Here is a 22,323-nt window from a genome sequence, read left to right on the forward strand (position 1 = left end):
CTATGGAGGCGTAAACATGCCATGACACTTGCAAAATCTACTATGCCTACTAGTAGACCCTGCCCTTAATAGTAAGTCAGTAAGTCAGTGTCCTTTGATACTGAAATCTATGCTAAGCATACAAGAGTGTCAACGAACAGTGAAATAAAATCAAAGTAGTAAACACACAAGCACGTAGTGCAATGTAGAGCCCTGTCCCTAGAACTGTCACAATTAGATTCCCTGTCCCCATGTCCCTATTATACATTCGAATTGCAGCAATATCAAAAGTGTAAGCAAAGCGCAGCATGTCTGCGTGTCGCTGCCCCCTGCCGAGCATAGCTTACACATCATATTCATTCAAATAGAGAAAAACATGCAGAATCAATGTGTCAATAGTGTAGTGTTTAGAGCATCTGCCTATCAAACAGGCAGTCACGGTTCAAGCCCAACAATAGCACATATAATTTTCCATGTGGAATGAATGTCGTTTTGCCATAAAACTGACATAAGAGTATCCCATGAGATATTTAGCTTAAATATAATTCAAGCAAAGTGGCACTGTTATAATGAATAAGGTACTAGTAAGCAGGTGTAAGCACAAATAAGCAGCAGTAAATAAACCACGAACCAAATGGGCAAAAAAAACAAGAAATCCAACAGCCCTCGATAGATAATGGAACAATGAAGTCCAAGGAACTTTCAGTAAAACACACTTCAATGACACATTAATGCTATACACAGTACTTTTTCATTTTTAGTCACTTCATCAGATGTGGGTCATAATTAAAAATAAGCAGCAGAAGCACATATAAGTACCAGTAAGAAAGTCTGAGTGCACTTGCACAGGTCTAAGTAGTGCCCAGCATAGGAACTGTATATAAGTATATACAGATATATAATATATATATATATATATATATATATATATATATATATATATATGAAGAAAGAACGACGTAACAATGAAGCATACAAAAGGAATGAGAAGGTAATCAACAGCAACCCCAGTATTGTATAGTGCTGTTGGTGTATGTCATATCCAGCTGGGCAGGAGTGAGCAAAGCACTGCTACTCACACCACAGGCAGGCTATTACCAGTGGGAGTAACATTGTTGATCTGCTAAGTCTACTTTACACACAGAGGGTAGTCCCTGGTGGGACTACCCAAGAATTGATACAACATTTGGGCCTTCCTACCATTACATAAGCAAGGGCAGGTATGTTCAAGGACTAAGTGGTGAGAGAGCCTGAGAATACATGGGTTGTGACAACATATGTGTAGGGCCCCTAACGCTCTGGATAGGGCAAGGTGTGGAGGTGTGTCATGGCTGCGATAACAAGTGGACAATGGATGGTATGCATGTATTTTGAATACAGGTGGGGGGGGTAGAACTATGGGTATGAAATTTTGGAGCCAGGCGTGCCAGGGTTGGATGGGCTGGTTCTAACTGGACCGCCCTGTGGTGGTCAGTGAGTTTGTTATAGGTATATATGCATACACACATGCAGACATCAATATGTAGAAGTACATTCTCTGTAACACATTCATTCCATTTGCAGACATAAATAACATGAATGTGCCCTTACAAACCTTGACAGTAGATAGAATAATAGGTTGTGCATAAGAGGGATGGGATGAAACTACTAAAACGCAGAAATTTGTACAATGTCCGAAGTCAGTGCTGTGCTGAAAATAATCAAAAGTGAGGACTTCCCCACACATGGAATCATTCTTGTGATCTGCCTGCTATGGCAACCCCAATTACTAAACTGGTCTATTTGTAAAAGAAATACGCCGAACACGTACATAATTAGGCTCTCATGTGTAACGTGTGCATTACCACATAGTCATACATATTAATTTATTGTAGTGTCATGTTAATGGAAGTAAGGATGTAATGAAGTATAGAGTCTAATCTTGACATAAACACATGCATGTCCCATATGGGACAACCCAAAAATTGCTAATAGTATTCTTTTGGTCACTCACATCACCAATGTTTGTGGACTAAATGCTTGGGAGTTCTGAGGATACATGGAGTGAGTCAACTAATGAGATGGGTCTATAGGAGTAGGAGAAGCCAATGTGTAGTGGTGTGCATACACCGTGAATCCGACTGGAGAATGGATGACAACAGTGTTAGGGAGGCATTGGTGTGTGTGTTTGGGGAACCAGGAGCCATGGGTATATGGGTATATATACAAATGAAGCAGCACAGCAATAGTGTATTGATTAGAGCAACCACCTAATGAACAGACATTCCCGTACCAAATCCCACTGTATCACATACAATTTACCATCGGTAATTCATACATGAACATATTGCGACATCTGTCCGCTGTATAACCTGCAAAATATCAATTAAAAGTTAACTGGAGTGAAGTGTCAGTGTCATAATGAATAAGGCACTAGTCAGCAGGTCAAGCATATATAAACACTAATAAGCATGTGTAAGTGCGTTTGCGCGGGGTATGTATTGCTTTACAAATATATATATATATATATATATGTATATATATATATATATATATATATATATATATATAGTTGCAGACACATACATATATATATATATATATATATATATATATATATATATATATATATATATATGTGTGTGTGTGTGTGTGTGTGTGTGTGTGTGTGTGTGTGTGTGTGTGTCTGCGTAGATATGCACAGATATACAGCTATGATAGGAAACAGCACACAAGAATGACATATGTTCACAGTCTATGCCAGTGGAAGGGAAGTGAGGAGCCCAAGCAAGAAACATGAAACTGACACTCTTCAATGCAAACAAGTAATTGGGTTTTGGAACCTACGTCCTTCAGCCGAGTCATGCTACTGCATACCTAATATTCTATCATCTTTCTAAGGTTGTTAGTGGAATATGTGCTTTCTGTCCCTATCAGACCTCTCATACGATTAGAGAAATATGCAAACTAAATCAGGTACACGGCATAACAACATCAGGGACACATTTAAATTATTGGTGCTATCAACCTGACACATTGACAGACTCAGAGCATATGAATTAATACACATTTTCTGAGGTAAATGATGTTTATAACTCTTAATTGTTGCCGTTATTCATTATGTGTAATTCACCACCTTTCCTCCAAATGTCACTAATTTTAGGAGGGATTAAGTGGGGCAGAGTTAAAAACCGAGTCAAAATCTGGAACGTCCCTGGAAATCAGGGATAGTTCAGAGGTATGGTCCCTATTTATTCCCCCAATGGTTTATGTCCTGTCCAGTGGATGTGCTCTTAGGGGTTGAGACGTATGGGTGTCAGCTATTCCCATTTCGGAATATTACTTACATCCCTGGGGCAGTCCTAATATGACTGTGCCAGCCAACACCTGCAAGCCTAGGCCCATAATTGCATGTCCATAGTTCCCCCACCTGCCACTCCTCTACAGCACTCATCCTTACTGTGGGTGTAGGTGGGGTATAAACACACCACTACACACTGCCCACTCTCCCCTTGTCCGGATACATGTCGTACGTTGTGTTGACCCATGGGTTATCAGGCTTGCACAACCTACTGGTCCATGTACATCTACAGACTGGTTTGATAAGTCATTACCGGGACTGCCTCCAATCATTAATTTTTGGTGTCCCTCAAGGGACATCTATGTCTATGTTTCAAGATTAGACCTGGCAGTTCTCTCCCACCGATCATATCTTGCCAGTGGTCTGGGAAGCAGTGGTGTGTTTACCTTTATTGTGTGTCTGTATGTCTCACCGGCCGAGCTGGGGGGGGGGTTGATGCTATGTGTTACACGTTTGTTTATTGGACCCCTATATATATATCTATTTACATTACTATATACAGATATATCTGTATATGTATGCATACATGTATATTTATATTTTGCTGTATATATATATATATATATATATATATATATATATATATATATATATATATATATATATATATCACAACATATGGGTCTATGGGTGTCTGCATATGTATATATTTATATGTGGGTATGTATCTGTATTCTGTCTCTGTATGCATACATTTGTACTACGGAGAGGGAGAGGCTTATCTCTATGTCACTATGGGTAGATATACACACACATACCTCTACATATATACGTCTACATCTGGTTATTCCGTTCCTTGCCATATAAATTACACTTTGCTGCAATGGGACTCGTAGTGCGTGTGGCTGCTCATTGGGCGACGCCTCTGCCCAATGAACACATTCGCTTACATCCCTAGGGCTGTCCATATAGGCCCACATCAGCCAACACCTGCACACCTAGACCCATAAGTAGCTACCCATGGTTCCCCCACTGGCACCTCCTCAACAGCACCCATCCTTACTCTGGGTCCTGGTCTCTTCTGGGCACACCACTGCACGCTGCCCACTCTCCATTTCATGGGACCCATTTCATACAATTGTCTCGGCCCATGAGTCATAAGGGTTTCCCACCCTTGTATTCCAAGTATGTATACACCCCAGCCAGAATGGCCGGTCTATCACCTTCTTTTGGTCTTGCCAATTTTTGGGGTGTCTTGCAAGGGATGCTCCAGTCTGTGTTCCATGATTAGAAATCACGGGTGCACTGTGTACCCCCCCCGGTTGTATCCTGCCTGTGGTCTGGGGAGCAGTGGATTTTTTACATTATTTGTGTGTATGTTTTCCGTGTCTGGCGGGGTGGGGGTGGAAGGTCATGCTATGTGATGATAGAATCAATTCGTGAGTTTTTAAACAACTCTTCTACGTTTGTAACAAAGGCTATCGAAACATTATGCTTATTATTAAACCTAGTTTTGAATAATAATATCTTTTTATTTGATAGTCAATTTTATATGCAAAATACTGGTGTTGCTATGGGTACGCCCGTAGCTAACACATATGCAAACTTGGTACTTTTTATATGGGAAAAGAAGTTTGTCGTAAATGACACTAGTCCATATGTCAATAATATATTATTTTATCAACGTTTTGTGGACGATTGTTTTCTCATATGGAAAGGTGATGTGGATGATCTGTTACAGTTTGTACACTTCTTGAATGAATCCACTACCTTCTTAAAGTTTAAAATAGAATTTTCTGATGTGTTCATTAATTTCTTAGATCTTAAAATAGGGATACAGGACAACGTAATGTATACTACAGTACATAAAAAAGTGGTAAATGCATGCAGGTATGTTCACTATACCAGCATGCATGCATCACATGTCTTTAATGGTATAGTTAAATCACAACTTAATAGAATATGTAGACTTAACACGAATGATAATCTCTTCATGTTGCAGCTGGATGAAACCATTAATGAATTTAGAAATAGTGGTTATCCAGACAGCGTATTAGAAACAGCTAAAATGGATACTATAAATAATAGGCATTTAGGTTTAAAACCTTTATTTCTTATGGATGAACACCAGAATGAAAATATTGTGGCACATGGAAATGGTGATATCCTAAGATATGTTACTACTTTTAGTTGTATGACTAGGTTTGTAAGGAACATTATAAAGAAAAATTGGGTTGTTTTATTGGCTTCCAGTGAAATTAAATCCATTATTGGTGACAGACCACTTTTTTCTTATAAAAACATGGCAAATTTTAAATGTAAGCTTGGTTACAAGGATTTTAAAAATTTAACTGAAGTGAATAATACTAATACATATGGAACTTTAAAATGTCTCAACTGTAGTTGCTGCCCTGATATAATAGATAAAGAAAATAGCTTAGACTTTAAGCATCCGGTAAGTGGGATTATATACAAGTTTAATCTCATGGCAACATGCATTTCAACTAATGTGATATATTTAGCTACATGCACGTCTTGCCAATGTTTTTACGTTGGTAAGACTACGAGAAGATTAAAAGACTGTATCATTGAGCATAAGTCAGAGATACGGAGAGGGAATGATAGGAATGCCTTATATAGGCATATATCCTTATGTGGCAATCAACACAAGTTTAGATTTTGCGTTATTGATAGAGTGTGTGTATCCATGAGGGGGGGGTGATCTTAATAATTTATTAGATTTAAAAGAATTTGAATGGATTTTAAGACTTTCAGCTGACAAGATGCCTGGTTTGAATGTTGCTGTTACACTAAAGCCTATATTAGTGAAATTACAACATTCAGTATTGAAATAATTGTATTTTAAAGTTTATGTATATATTTTTTTAAACACAAATTTTTATCACATGATCTTTGGCTGCATGTCATGTGCTTTGTTGGCTTCTATTTAAATGTTTGATTTTATTTGTAACCTGTATGAGTATTGATAAAGGGTTTGTACCTGAAAGCTTTGCTATTAAACGGGTGTGTTTCAGCGTATTTTGGTGTGTGCTTATTTCTATCGTTGGCAGCTGGTTGGACAATTATTGCATACTTTGTTCACCAGGCCTTTTGTCAGATGTAGGGGTATGGCTTGCCAACACAGTCCCTTGGCTGACTGACATCTGTACTCCTCGTGAGGTGGACATTGTGACATATAAGACGGACACCATATAGAAAAACTACAAAATCCACTTCCCAACATGTCCAGTAATTAGACACTCACAGCCACATCCACACAGGCTCTGACAGTCAAACACACACACACAGCTGCCATGTCCTGGAATAGAACCCCTACCTAACTAGTGCAGTACACTACAGCATTATGCAATTCCAGTATGCGCTATGGAGATTACTGGGTTACAGCAGTCCCAGAGGTGTATGTCTAGGTGGGTGACATCAGCAGGATTGAAAAAGGTGGCCATGTGAATTGTAAAGAGTATGCATACTTTAAAAAGCATAGTTCCTGTCTCAGGCAGACAGAGACACACACAGTTGGCCTTTCTTGGAATAGAACTCCTACCTAACTAGTTGATCACACTACAGCAATACACAGTTATAGCACGCGCTATGGAGAATACTGGGTTATAATGGTCCTAGAGGTGTATTCCTAGGTGGGTGACATCAGCAGAATTGCCAAAGGTGGTCATGTGAATGTAAAGAGTGTGCATACTCTAAAAAGCATTGCTTTTGTCTCAGGCAGACAGAGATACACACACAGTTGGTCTCTTTTGGAATGGAACCCCTACCTAACTAGTTTATCACACTACAGCAATATGCAGTTACAGCACCCGCTATGGAGAATTCTAGGTTACAACAGTCCTAGAGGTGTATTTCTAGGTGAGTGACATCAGCAGGATTGCCAAAGGTGGTCATGTGAATCATAAAGAGTGTGCATACTCTAAAAAAACATTGCTCCTGTCTCAGGCAAACAGAGACACACACACACACACAGTTGGTCTCTCTTGGAATAGAACCCCTACCTAACTTGTTTATCACACTACAGCAATACACAGTTGCAGCACACGCTATGGAGAATACTGAGTTACAGTACTCCCAGAGGTGTATTCGTAGGTGCGTGACATCAGCAGGATTGCCAAAGAAGGGCATTCCAAGTGTACCATGGGTTGTACATGTCTGTTACCTGGATGTACCCGCTGCTTACTGTCACGAAAACACATTTACACCTGCTTAAAAGTGTTTTATGCAGTCCTAATTGACAGTATCAACAAGGCTTGCAGGTCTCGAACCCTAGACCATGCACACTGAAGTCACTGGACATACCACTAAGCCATCTGGGTTGGACATATGTCGCATAGAGTCTATAATGCACATCCTACTACAGGTATTCCACAGTACTGAAAACAAATGGGGCAGTCCCTTTGTGTACATATGTACAGTACCCTTGAATATACTGTACTCTGTGAAACAACAAAGACAAGTCTACATCTGTACAACTGTCATAACTACATATATATATGCACCTACGGGATATGTACACACACATTATATATATATATATATATATATATATATATGCATATACACAGACACAGCCATAGCCACCCACATATATATATATATATATATATATATATATATATATATATACACACACACACACGCACACATCTGAACACCCTTTGTGACACAGAAGGGTTCCAAAGGAACTGATGTGTACACAAAACAGATGCATCTCTTGTGTTATAACATTTAAATCATAAGCAGTTCACCAGAGAAGGGATGGTTGTTGTGTCTGTGGAGTTTGGGGTGGGGAATGATGGCTAATGTAATCTACCATGGGGATTGTGTAGTTAGGGTGGGGGAATGATGGGTATGAACCTACACCCCAGCAACCACTTCTGTGTCACTGCTCGACAGTAGCACCGAAAAATAATATACCCAACTGTAGTTGTGCTTGACTGTGTATTCTTTACCATTCCTAACTATGTAATACTTTGTAGACACTGGTCACCACAGATGGCTACCATGGTGTGCTAAAAGACATTACACATGTGTATGCCTGGCTACAGGGTAGTCACACACACAAACAAGCACACACTTGCCATTATTGTGCATACATGTCTTGTCTATGTAAAGGTAACTAGTACAGTGGTATGCAGTCGGGGTATGTGCCACAGAACACATACAATTACACTTACTGATTCCACATCTGAGCTTGATGACATCATAGGACCGATTACTTGCAGTGGGGAGGGGGGAAGAGAGAGGTATAGCGGTTGACAAGGATAAAGGCCAGTGCAAAAGGAGGTATCTCTTTGGAATGCAGCAAAACCCATTGCCATGACAGGATACAGACACAAATACACACAGCCTATGCTGACACACACTCAGGCATTTGCTGTCACACACACAAACAAATGCACACAGTTGCCAGTGGTGGGATCAGAACTCCTGCCTATCTAAGGAACACTATTACAGTACTACACAGTTACGAGATGCACCCCAGAGATTACACATCCCAAGTCAGTCAGACTGCCCTTCTACAATTGAGGACAACAACAGGGAGACTGACAGTCATGAAGTACATAGCTGTAGACCTGTGTGTTTAAAGTAGGTGTCCAGTACAAACTGTATGCACAAACAAGACACACCATCCGCAGGTAGGCCTGAGAGGTATAGTTGTAGCACAACAGGAACCTGAACTGGAGTATGGCCATCTGCGGAATGGACAACTACTATCACTATACAGGGTTACAGTGGGCATGCTCATACACTTTGTAGCACAGGGCCGTTTGGGATGCACTATGACTACAACTACACAAGGTTATACTAGGCATGCTCATACACTTAGTAACAAAGGGCTTGTTGGATGCACTGACTCAAATTACACAAGGTGGCAGTGGGTACACTCATACACTTAGTAGCACAGGGCTGTTTGGGATGCACTCCGATTATAACCACTGAAGGCCACAGTGTGCATGCTCATACACCTTCATATACAGAAGACGTTATAATGGACTCTTATTGTAAACACACAGGTTTACAGTTAGGTACATCTTACCTGTCAGTATGTATGCACATCAAACTGGTTTACTACCTGATACCTGTATGTGGCCTGTAAATGATATATCTGTGTCTGTGCTGTGTGATACACATGCATACATGTACATGAAGTACTGACATATATATGTTAAGTATACACATTCATGCATGTGTGGACGTGACAAACAATAGGTTACCTGGGTCACACAGGTGGATGCTACCTACAGCATGTGTCACACACCTTGCTTCCCTGAAAGGCATACATTGATAGCAGGTTGTGGACAGTGGCATTATACATGGAACAGTGACATGTGCAAGCATAATGTGTGGGCCGCCTTGTGTAATGTTACTGAGGTGCAGTAGTCACGATGACCTCTCCTGGCTGTGTTAGTAGTTGTCATTATTAGCAGGACTGCTACCCTAAGTATATCTCACATTGGTCATATACACAAGTTCTGCCACTGTCCGTCACCTTACATGGGGCATTCGCTACCAAGCACATTAATGCCACATGCAGTGATGTCATGGTACAGGTGGCAACTGCTAGACCAAAACAATGAGCCAATGTCCTGCTGTTATTATGAAGTTGTTCAGTGTCTGTCATTCTGGGCTGTCATGACCGAATGACAAGCCTTCAACACAGAGCACATGCATCCATGTTACACGTGTGTGGATAATACCTAGGTCGCATTTACCCATATAGCCGCATTCCAAGGCAAATGTCCTACACACAGATGTAACACCATGACACCTACATGACAATTGCATTGGATGCTTATGCTAACCCGTGCTAGATGTATGGCTTTAGTAATCCATTTGCTCAATGTAGAACCTATAATGGGGAATACTGACATCTGCGCAGTGAGTAACACCTGGCTAAAGGATCTGTAGTGCACAATTGCAATACCACCATATATCTCAGATCCAGACGTGTGGACCATAACAGTGGTATGGACCATTCCAGGAAGTGGTGTACACATATTTGTAAAGGCCACTTACATGTAAAGACCACTACACTGACATAACACATCACAGATTAGTCAGGTACAGGTGACAGTGGCAAATGTTGCATTCTAAGTTGTATCCTCATATACATCCACCACCATGTTCCCAGACTAACAACACACATCCATATGTGGTATGTCATAGTACAGTAGACCACCAGATGACCCTCGATTGGTGGACTGTACCTAGGCCTACATCAACTGTGCAAAGTACCCATGTACAGACACAGCTGCATAATGTGTTATGCTATGCATAACCACTGTTTGTAACCAGCTCAGTTGTACACATACCAGGGTCCCTTGGATGTTGTCAGCATTAACACGGTTAACTGTTGCTGTACACCAGTAAACAACACCCTGATGGTTGGATATGACCTAACATTACCTGCCCTGGATATGTACATCCCACACTCATACAACATAATTTACATTACCATAGCTTACATTTCCCTTTCTACATACAGGTGGCTACAGTCATTACACACATGCACATGGCAGATAGCATGCTAATAGTACATAAGGTTCACTATCTATGTTGACGGAGGTAATATCCCCTCTCTACTGGTCATTCATGACACCTATCATATCATACAATACCCCATGTGGCATGTATGTCTTTAGACATGTCCACCTAATGCAATACCTGCAAACATACCCAAATAACAGGACCATAGGACCTACACAAGGCCTGCATTGACAGACTCAGGGAAATCCAGCTCTGCTCTGTATGTTCCTGAGTAGTCACAGGTGATATGTTCATGACATGTACAGCCATGTGTGGCCACAGCTCTTACATATACCCCATGTCAACAATTGCAAGCCATGAATGCTGTGTGCTGTCTGGACATTCACCTTAGTACCACAATAGCCAGTGCATGCTGGGGTGATATGTTTACAAGCTACAGACCTTCCACATGCTTGAATGAGTGTACTGCCTAGCTCTAACAGAGCACATTGCTGGCACTCTTCCAGTACACATGAGGTGTGTGTGGCAAATATGATGTGCTCACTGTTGACCATTACAGTGCCCTGGCTTCACCATGGCACTGTCAAAGTAACAGTTCGTAGGAGCATGACATGGAATAATACTGTGTGTGTCACGCTGATATGTGCTGTTGTAATATATGTACACATGGCTACTCGGTGAAAGTGGTGGTGTCCTACCAGTACATGAATACAGCATCCATTATGGTGTAATGCTCAGCTATGTTTCACACATGGCATGGGGAAGGTGTGGAATGTATCCTCTTGACCTGCTAGTACACGTACTGATGTAAACCGCCTATGTATACATGTATTGCTGTTTGTGTAGATTCCAAGTGTGTGCAGTGTCTGATGTCTGAAGGTGACTGTTGTCTTAGTACATCATGCTGTTGCAATACAGCCTCAACATTGCCAACTGTATATGGTGATATGCTTTAAGAACAGTACTCTGTACATGAGGTATGGACAGATGCTTGGACATGACTACTAAGTGGTGGGGCTTCCTTGCAGATGAATGATTACTGAGGACAGCTCACTGGTGTGTTATAACCAGTCCTACAATAACCTGTGTACCTGCTAAGGTCAGCTTTTGTTAATTGAAGTGGAAGACAGATAATGTAGAATGCTGTCAGAGTGACACTAAAGGCAAACCTCATGACACCTGTAACAATAATACCTCCCCTGTGCATATATTGTGCATATATCAGCACAGTTGTCAAAGGAAAGAGTCAGTAAGCATTGTACTGGATGCAATAGTGCTGTACTTCTGTGGTACCTATCATGAGATAGGCTGGTGTTTGATTCACAGTACTGGCACGTGTGGATGTGTGTCCATATATGTCACGTATAGTTGGGAATACATCCCACATGTTATCACTCTCCTGAACACTGTTGTTGACACCAGTACAGAATGAAGTGTATAAAGAAAGGCACATGCAGGTGGTTAAACCCCACACCTGTAAAGTGCCTGTATGTGTGTAACGTAGGTGTATATCTTTGTGAATGCCAGTGTGTGTGTGTGTGTGTGTGTGTGTGTGTGTGTGTGTGTGTGTGTGTGTGTGTGTATGGCTGTCCGTCTGTATGGCTGTCCAGTTCCTGTAGTGAGGCTGTATTTTACCATAGTGAAATGTCAATACCCCCTACCCCATCCACTCAAAGCAATCTAGCACCCCTGTTGATATCAACAATTGCAGATGGGCATACTAACTGCCTGTTAACATGTACTCCCTGGGGTGGGACCTGTTGTTACATAGCTCCCCACATACACTCACTGCACCGTAGTATCCCTGTCGATGTCCTCAATCTTAGGCCATTCCAACTACCTGTACATGTGTAATCTCTGTGGCACGTTTTGTAATTACGTAGTACTATAATGATGATATGCACATAGGCAGGAGTTCTCATCTGAACACTGGCAACTGTGTGTGTGTGCCTGAGTGTGTGTTACTGTGTCTGTGAATCCCTGAGTGTGTGGGTGTGTCTGTGTTTGCATGCTGTCATGGCAGTGGGTATTACCACTTCCCAGTGAGAAGCCACTATTTCCACTGGCCTTTACCCTTGTCTTCTGGCATACTACTCTTTTACCCACTCCGCGCTCCAGGCAACTATACCTGTGATGTCACCCACTATGAATGTGATATCTCTGAACACAGTAGCTTATTACACAGCTATCATGCTCTTGGATCATTAGAACAGTAAACATAATTGAAACATGGGAGAATATAACTGTGATATGGAAGCTACAACGTGTATGCAGGTATTGTCATACTGACCTGTGGGTAGTCAACATGTACATATGGGACTCCCGCAAACACCAACATCCCCCGGCACATGCAACTACACCTGAAAGAGGAAGGCAGAATGTCAGGAACAACATGTTGTTAGTGTTGTTACACATGATACATACTGTCAAACATATAAAATGCACTCTACAACTGCAATACATGGTATGTCTGCTGCCTGTCAACACTACTCAACAATATTAATCTACAATTGTCTACCTAGTATGTTCACCCTGTGCATCATACCATATTAACATGTCCCTGCACCGATGATGTGGATGACAGGGATGCAGCACAGGCATCATCATATGCACAGGGTGATATGTTTGCCAGAGTCCTAGGCTGTGCCATTGGATGACATCATGCATGTGTGTTAGGGCCTGTGATATCACTAGGCAGGTGTGGATGTTATGTGTGTGTGTGTGTGTTGAGGTGCCCTACATTTGTTTCCAGTGTGTGTGTATGCATGCACACAGGTCTGGCATGTGGCTGGCCTATAAAGGGGTAATACTAACAGCTGCAGACTGTACAATGCAGGTTTCACAGTTCACAGTGTCTGGCCATAGCCACATGACCTGCACCTGCCAGGGTTTGCACAGGCACTACCAGGCAGAGGTCCAGATTGGGTACCATCTGATGACACATGCCCACTGGATTCGTGTTCCTGTTGGGACCATCCAGGACCATGTGCTCGTGGCCTGCTGTGTCCTGGTGTGGACTGCACAGCACCAGCTGCCCTGCTGCTGCTACTGCCACTATGGCAGCGGGCATGTGCAGTAGCATGTACACATAGACCTTCAACAGGTGATGTAGCTCACCTACGTTCACATGCCCAATGCCTCACTCCCACCAGATGTTCCAGCCCAGACATTTCACACTCAAGGATTGACATGCCATTGTCAAGGACTCCCACCATGTCACCCAATCATCTATCCAACACATCTGCAAGATGATGGTGAGCATTTGCAAGTGCCTGGATGTTGTCAGTTAATGAATGGACAGCAGCCCTCTGATGCCTATTCTCTGTTGTGCCATTCAGCACATGCCTGTGCCTCCATTACAGCCCGAAACATGTGTCTGGTGACTCCAGCTGATGTGCTTGGTCTCGCAGGGGCATGTTGGCCAGTGGTCCTCCTATGAGCAGCGCTGGACACATGCCTGTGTGGGACATCATCAGTCTGTTGATTGGGATCATGGTGTGCAGGCACACCTTCCATAGTCACCACACTTCCCTGTTCCATGCTACCACCCGCCAACTGTCCTTCCTCTATGGCCGGTGGTGATAGGGTATGTGCAGGCAGGGGAACTGTGTGCGAGGATGAGGGTGAGACAGGTGGAATGGCAACCAATGGCACAAGATTCAGCCCCTGACAATCCTGCCTGTGCCTTAATCATACTATCATCATCACTGCTAGAGTCTGTGGGGACACTATCATCTGGTGGACTACAGGAGGGCAATGCACCTTCATCAACACCTGTGAGGGGAAGACAAGAACTGTATATTACATTATACCAGACACACACACACACACACACACACACACACACACACACACACACACACTGACACACACACACACACGCACACACACACACACACACACACACACACACACACTGACACACATGCTACATGCAGGTGATATGGCAGATGGCAATCAGCTTAGATAATTATAGTTTCAGTGTAAGCAATTATAGTGGTACTTATCATACATTCCTGAGTTGCACATGACAGCATGCATGTGTTATAGCAGACAGCATGCACTTTACATAATTATAGTGGTGGTTAACATACATACCTGTATTGCACCATTAGTGTTAGTAGCCTATGCCCCATACCTGCAACACAATGCATGCACTTTGCACCTTTGCACTGCATTGCCATGGTGTGTGCAACATACACCACATGTTAACAGACCATCGCTGACCTTTGTACATCTGCCACTGATGCTCTGTGTTGGCCACTGCTCCTATGTGTGCGGACATGAGCTGTAGGGTATGTCGACTGCATACTATGTTTGCCTGAGCCCTAGCTTGCATATCTTCCCCGAAGCAGTGCATGCCTGTTCAACATTATTCCGCCTACCCCTGAGCTGAGTGTAGATATTGTGCATGTGGCTGTACACACGTTTGACATGGCTGTCCCTATTTTGCAATGGTGCCACAGACCAGAACATGTTTACAGTACACAGGCCTGCTGTGTGGCGTATGACCTTGCCAATCACATGTAGTATGACATGTCTTCTGCTGATGTGTTGGATGACATGATACATGTGTAACACAATGGTGTCCTTTCCAATCTGCAGTATGGTAATGGTGTTCCAATGCAGGGACGTGTTATACTAACATGGACCTTCAGCTGATGCAATGTTGTCTGTCCACCCTACAAATATGCAGGGACATACTGCACATTGAGCTGATGTGCATAGCCATTGCAGGGCATCATGTGGCTTCATAATTGCTATAGAATGTGAGCTACTGACACAGTTCATAGCCATGACTATGTTCATATACAATATATATCTTATGTGGAATGTGACCCACATCACCGAGGTGTATACACAATAAACCCTAATGTGGAATGTGTGACACAGGTCATAGAAGGGTATATGGCTGACACCCCTGCACATTGGCAACCATATTACTGATACCTGGCAACTATGCCCACACATGGCTAACTTACAAGTACTCTATGTCCCACATACCATCTGTGTACTTCACACACATGAGTAGCAGGCATAACAGTGATGTCTGACACCAGCAAGGTGAATGTACTGTATCTGTGGCTTGATGTGGATGCATGTGTATGTTGTGCAACACATGTATGTATTTGGATACTGTATAGGTGAATTCTTCCATGTCGTGACACACTCCAGATGTTCAAGACATGTTATGTGGTGGTTACATGTTATGCCTACACAAGCTGTGCACAGGCCTGTATGATGTTTAGTGTTTCACATCTGCAATATCACCATTACACAAAGGCCATAGTTGTACTGTGCCGAGCCATTGTACAACAGGGTGTACACACATGTACATCACTTCTACTGTGCATGTTGCTTCATGTCTCTGGCCATCCTCCATGGCCATGTGTACACATGTTCAGTCCAATGGTTGTGATGGCCATCTTATTTCACATGTCAGTGTTATCCCATATGACACACCCATAGATGTCATATGCCCCACTGAGGACAGGGTTATGCAGACAAAGGGTAGTATGTATGGGATGTGAGACATGTTTTGCAGGATAGTTGAGCAGTGTTGCAGTCAGCCCACTACATGTCATGGACATGTCTGATAGCACATGACATTGTGTGACATTCATAGCAAGGGTATACTCCGCAAGGGTGCATCCTGTGGGCCAGGCATACTCCAGCTCCAACACATTTAGTGTGTGTGCACTCATATGCTCTCTGTACAGTACTGTTTGTATTCCCAACATGTGTAATGCTGATATGTAGTACCTGTCCCTACAGTGGAACACACCTCCACCATTGTATTCACTGTTGTCCACACATCTGGCAATGACAGTTTGGAAGGTTTAGTGTAGGTGTTTCATATAGTCTTCAATTAGTTCACATAGGTAAACAGTGTGATGCATTGCAGGTCTGACCAGTGTCCATTAATAGGACCACCATACATTATGTGTATGTGTGTTATGGCAGATAGCATGCTATTAATATGTTCCATGCATTACCAGGCCTGGTAAATAATAACAATCTCACCTGACACAGGCTGCTGTCACTGCAAAATGCCAGAGGTACCTAAACAGGGGTGTCACAGCAGTAAGATCATTATCCACACCTATGTGATAGCTACAGGGTGCAATGTCCATGTTAGCACATAAGCCAGTACAATACACTATACTATGGAGTATGCACATCTGTGCATACATAGAGTAGCAGACTATACTATGTGGCATGTGTGCATACATGCCTTGCATATGATGTTACATTACATATTGTACAGTAACACATGTAACTATGTGATATATTGTTGTATTTTATGTGCAGTAGTGACTTACCAGGCAACTCCAGGCTCGGTGGTTGAGAGACAACCACCTCCATAATACCAGCTAAAGCTTGTGGATGGAGGTCTGCAGGTGTCCCCAGGTTGGCCAGTAGCTCCTCGGTACATGTGAGTGGGGGCTGGGTGAGTGGCCCCCCACCTGTTGCACCTTCTTCCCTGGCGATTGCATTAGCATGCTGTTTCACCTGTCTTATCAAGTCAGTGCAGTGTTGGCGCACCTGCTGATAGGTGCGATTATGACCGCCAACATCATTTACCCTCCTGCAGAGTTCCTCCCACAGGGCATCCCGCTGCTGTGCATCCTATGGCACATGGCTGATGAGCATTGTGTAGTTGTCAAGGAGGTATGGGATGAGGCCCTCATCCTCCAAGTGGCTGTACGACAGCAGTCTGCTATGTGGCATACCTGGAAGACACAATGATGGGAACAGGTCACAGTAACTCACAGAGAAGTACAGCAGTACATCTGAACATACATGTGTATCACATTTATTAAGATTACAAATACATCTTTGTAACTCTACATGACACTAACACCACTGACATGTATAGGTCACACACATTTGACACCTACTGGTGATGTGATGTTATCACCATATATGTGTGTGTCATGTGATGACATTGCTCATACACCATGTGAATGTTGTCTTGACGTGGGTATGTCTGTTTGCCTGTAGTGGTGTCTTTACCTATCAGCACATGCCTGGATGTGTTCACATTAATGCAATTGACCTTAACGCTGTGTATATGCCACATATATAGTCATACATAGCCATTAGGGACATGACCTGTGACCCTGCAGACTTGCAAGCATGTATGTGTTTTGCCATATACATCTACATGGCACTGTACAACTGTGTAGCATCCTGCCATGCATTGCCTGTGTTGCATATGTGTAACACATGGGACAATAGCTAGCCTGTTGGTATTTGCAGGGATGGATATCAACTATAGCATGTATGGTCATAGTGATCTAGTAGGCTATATGCCCTGGGCCATTTATGAACCTAGGCAGACAGGTTACCTAGCTGCAGGCAAGAGACAGGTAAGTTTCAGTGGCCAGTTCAAGCAGTGTCACAGAACTGATACACATGGTTACTGATATATTTGGCATGCGGTCATCACACCATGTCACAGAGAGGGGCGATGTGCAGCTTCGCTGGACAGGGATGCATAGTATGGCAAGAGTATGTTAAGTGTATGGGACAGGGATCTGTCAGGCATGTTGTGATCCTTGTGTTAGAAAGGTGGATGTCCATGACATATGTGTTTATTTGGGATCAGGATGTGTTAAGTGTAGCATGTACAACACCTCTGGGTTGGACATGGCTTTATTCAGGGTAGGCTGCATGCTACATAGTGCAGCTAGGGATTGTGAAGGGCAGTGTAGGCCATCTACACATGGGCAATAACCCTTAAAGGAAATATGTGATCTATTATGGGTCACATCGGTGTTGAGTATGGCTGGGCAGTTATCTCTATATTCCTGGGTGGCACCTTGTCATAATTAGGAGTGCCATGCATGACTACCTGCTTTTTGTGGTGATGTAACTATCAAAGGGAAGTACTGTCCAGCTGCATCCCATACACACAGTTGCCATTATGTTGACCACTGCCTAGGTGGTAGTTAATGGGTACAGAGTTTGTAACACAGGGGATGACAGTGCAATACTTAGCTGTCAGATTGTGGCCATACATCACACACCACACATCTGACACACTAAGGCCCTTCTGTATGTTGAACGCAGCACACAATGAGTCAATTATTGCTCCTAGTTCATAGTCATTTGCAAACATCAATAGGCTGATGCCTTCTGTGTTAGTCTATGTAGTATAGATAACAAAGAGGGGGAGTACCAAGAATTACTCCTGTATTACTGTGGCTGGCAGTGGTTTGATGTGCATGTATTCGTCAGACACCTTCTGTAGTGTGGGTTCTGCCAGCAGTCCAGTTGCCAACCACTCCTGTGACATAGGAATATACACCTAGTTTACTGAGTGTAGCTGGAACACAGTATGGATGATGGTGTCCTATGACCTGGCAAGGTCATGATATTCAGTGTGAATCAACCCTGCTGTCATCTACATCTGTACAGAGTACATCAATTATGTTGACCACTGTTCATGGCCATACAGACCAGACTCAGCAAGGTAGTTGTGCACTATGTCCCATTATCAATGGTGTCTCCCCCTTTGTGGGGTGTGATAACTGTTGCTACGCACCATTTGGTGTGTACACAGCCTGACATGGAGCTATGATTGAACATGATGTGTATGTGGATAGCTGAATGTTCTTACATTTGTGTAGGATACACCCTGGGATGTTGACATGTCCCATGAAAGCTGTAAGTATGGGTTTAGAGAGTGCAGCTTGTACCTGCATAGTAATTAGTACAGGGGCCCTGTAGTGTACATGGACATATTACTAAGTGTACCTGTTGGGGGTGGGGGAGGTGGGAGTGGTTTTAGGTTGTTCAAGACCCTACCTGGATGAATGGGTGCTATTTCTGTAGGTGCAGTACTTCCCATGCCATAGTGCTGTGCAGCACGGCAGGTCTTGTCGATGCCATTGCGATTAATGACACAGCTATAGAATGCTCTGTGCTTGGCCTCATAATATGTGGGTGATTAATTTCACAGTAGCTTTGCTTGGTTTTATATGGTGTATCTGCATCTTACTGAGGCTGACTAGGGATCACCTACACTCATGCGTGTTCACTCTTGCAACAGTTACTACATTCTGTGGTACAGTTTAAAGCATGGTATTACCAGTTTGCCTACTTGTATGTGTTGGGTTGAATCCTGTTTCTGTTTCAATGGCACAATCACTGCACATATGTGACTGCTTAAGGTTCATTTGTGTAGGATTCAGCATTTGTGCATGTATTGTCCATCTGCATGGGGGCCATGGCACTCACCACTCTGCTCTTAGGAAACATAACATTGGCATTGGAGACTAACTATGTGTAGCATACTGTTAGCCCTGTTTGTGTGAATACTGTGATCCAGGTCAGTAGTGTCGATGGAATCCAACATGCATTGAGCACAGGTGTTGGCACATGAGGAGTCTTCCCATTTCATACTGGAATAGTTGAGAGTAGCCATTATTATGGTTCTGTCTCAGACGTAATCTTCCCCATTACAGCACATTATGACAGTTGGGAAGTCTGCGGCCTGGTGGGTGATCTGTTACAAGGTGCATTTTGAATTCCACTTTGGCACAAAGGTAGTTGCTCAGCATAATGCATCTGATGTTATGCAAGTGCAATTAGCGCAGGGTGTACATATCCTTCAGGAATATGGACACAGCTGGGGCCCATGTGTTCCAATAAAGGATAATGGGCAAGAGGTGAGGTATGTGTTATAACATGGTAATGCAGGTGTGCTCTCCAGATCATTGAAACATGTCTCAGTCACTGTACAGATATGTTCTCTATGTTAGGGATTGACATATGTGAGCCCATATAGTGTTTCTGACATGTATCATTGTGTAGTGAGACCCGCAGTTTATGGGTTGGCTATCCCTGTAATAGCAGTGGACCCTCACTTGAACCATGCATGATGAAGGCACTATAGGGGAAGCATGACCCCGAGGCAGTATCCAGATTCCCAGGAGTGACAGGTGCAGGCTCTGTCTGGAAAAGCATCATGGTCTGTCAACCATGTTACCCCAGGATAACACATACTGGATACCCTGTGACATGCACCACTACACTAGACAATTGTGGAATACAATCCTTTTGTCCCTGTACTGCAGTATCATTCTGGCCAATGGCAGAATGCTACCCAGGCCTTGGGACATACCTGCATGAGCTACAAGACCTGACAGTTCCTAGATGTGTTTCTATGCAGTCCAGGCTACTGCATCACAGGTCCTGCACAACAACATGGAATATGCCAGAGCCATGTGTATAGTTCAAAAGGTGGTCTGAGTGTATGAGTATGTGGCCAACTATGGCAGACAGGCAGCTGACAGTATGTATGCCCTCGTATAGGTCAGTGTGTAACATAGTGCTAGAGTTTGCATTCACAAATGAGTACTGTTGGGTATGTTTCCAGTCATGTGTTCAGAGGTGTGGCACAATTATGCAAACTATGTCATACAGTTTGTGTACTTTGGTGTCTGTTTCTTCCTGCTTTGGGAGTCACTTGTTTGGCCAGATACTTAGACGCGTCTGTGAATGTGTGTGATTTCCGGTAGTGTGTGTGGGTGTCATTACTGTGCTCTTGTAAGGGAATGTGTTGGTTGTGTTGATGAGCTGCATGTGTTAAACTACACCTCATGACTGTCCAGTCCAGTCATGGCTGTAGACTGGGCGGCCTTCCAGCTTACCCCTGTAGCTGCATCCCAGACAATGTGTAGGGCATGGTGTTATGTGGGTCTGGCAGTGTACATTGCATAGAGATTACATTCCCCAGGATGGCCACATGCACAAAGCTAACATTAGGAAACACCAGTAGCTGACTAGTGGACATGCCTGTATGAGCAGTCAGTACTACAAGTGCCAAGTACTGTATTTAGTTTATGTATTGCCTATGAAGATGTTTTAGACAGTGATGCTCACATGTAAATATTTGTGTTATGGACGTGACAACACTGGCTGTTATGGAAACATTGTAGCTACCTTTAGCAGCAATCCTCCTCTGAGGAGCACATCACATCCTGTTAGTTGATTACAGATGATGCAAGTGTCTACAGATCTGTTTCCTTTGCTGGGTATATACTCACATATCCACCAGGACCATGAGCTCTGTTGGGCACAGACACCCACTCTCCAAACAGAGTCATGTATCAATAGACTCTGATGCCACTATTAACATGATCAGGATATAATCAGAGAGTGTGAGCCATCACCTATGATGCAGCTATTACACATGGGCAGCTGTCTCCTACATCTTACACTCCTACTGCAGATGTTACACTGGAGTCAAAGATGATATGCAACCTGTTTCATTACCAGTGCTGTGCACTACCTTACATACAGTATGTGCAGGTGGCTGTTATGCTGGCAATGAGAGGTTGGGCTACACAAACCTGGTAGTTCAACCAGTGTGTCTGTACTCTCAAAATCCACTCTATGTAGGTGTGCACATTGCCATTTGGCCCAGCCCTGTAACAAGGGTCACTACATATTTGCATAACATGTACACATGCACAGCTGTTATTGCTTGCAAACAATAGTAGAGAGGTGGATATTACATGTGTTATGTGCATGGATAG

The sequence above is a fragment of the Protopterus annectens genome, chromosome 10.part0 (assembly GCF_019279795.1).
Source record: "Protopterus annectens isolate FY-2018-M chromosome 10.part0, PAN1.0, whole genome shotgun sequence".
Lineage (NCBI taxonomy): Eukaryota > Metazoa > Chordata > Ceratodontiformes > Protopteridae > Protopterus > Protopterus annectens.